The sequence below is a fragment of the Toxotes jaculatrix genome, chromosome 15 (assembly GCF_017976425.1).
Source record: "Toxotes jaculatrix isolate fToxJac2 chromosome 15, fToxJac2.pri, whole genome shotgun sequence".
Classification (NCBI taxonomy): domain Eukaryota; kingdom Metazoa; phylum Chordata; class Actinopteri; family Toxotidae; genus Toxotes; species Toxotes jaculatrix.
In genome coordinates, this window is record NC_054408.1 from 3,905,097 (window position 1) to 3,906,414 (window position 1,318).

Here is a 1,318-nt window from a genome sequence, read left to right on the forward strand (position 1 = left end):
AAAAGTCCAAATTTTTTTTGACCTCAAAATGTCATAAAAAACGTCATAGTATAGTAAGGCGTCAAAATCGGACAAAAAAAGTCAAAAAATTTTTTGACCTCAAAAAGTCATAAAAAACGTCATAGTATAGTAAGGCGTTTTTTTCGGACAAAAAAAGTCAAAATTTTTTTTGACCTCAAAATGTCATAAAAAACGTCATAGTATAGTAAGGCGTTTTTTTCGGACAAAAAAAGTCAAAAATTTTTTTGACCTCAAAAAGTCATAAAAAACGTCATAGTATAGTAAGGCGTTTTTTTCGGACAAAAAAAGTCAAAAATTTTTTTGACCTCAAAATGTCATAAAAAATGTCATACTATCGTAAAGCGTCAAAATGGGCCAAAAAAAAAGTCATACTTTAGTATGACTTCAAAATAAATAATGTGAACATGTATCATAACGTTAAAATCTAATTGAACGTTTTGTGAATAAGGATGCTTGTGGACTTTTTTTATTCAACAAAATAAGTGTTTCTAACGTCTTGAAATTGAGTCTGTTACGCTTTCCTACATAGACATAATTTTATGACTTCTCATTTGTCTTAGTATTCTCTCTGCTAGGAATTCACCTTTTTCCCATCGCAGTTGCAAACATCACTTCGAATGACCTTCGAAATGGAGCAACATTTAGTGAATATACACTTTATTGTCTTAGTATTTATCTTCAATTTTTGACCATAAATTTGCGACATCGACCTTTTCGGCAGCACATCCAAGTCTTTAGACAATCAGAGCTTTATGTCATCAAACAGGAACTGAAAAGCACTTGTACAAAATCATTTTAATCAAAGTTTAAAAAAAAAAAACAACAAAAAAAAAAAACCCAGCAGTACAGGACATGTGAACACCAGTGAAGTAATTTCCTGTGAATCGTTTGCAATCATCACTTTGAAATCATTAAAAAAAAAAGGAAATCAAAATTTGGCTCATCATTTACATACATTCTGACATAATCACAGTTCTGACGTGACGTTTATCTTAACGACATCACTGATCTGACGCCGTTTCCTGGGTGTTTTTTCATAATGGAGGCAACTGAACGGTGACAGCAGATTTACTCAAAATCTCCACAGTTACATTTATAACGTTCAGTTTTTAAATCTTTACAGAGCATGAGGAGCATTTTGTCCATGGAGGTAAGAAAATTCAACATTTTTCAGCGCAGTTCTACTTGGAATAAATCTCCGTCCACCTCATTTATTTTTAGAAAAATAACATTTAAAGACATTTAACAGTTGATTAAAGTTCCTCTACCTATGTTTGACTGTCTGTATTTTCTTAAT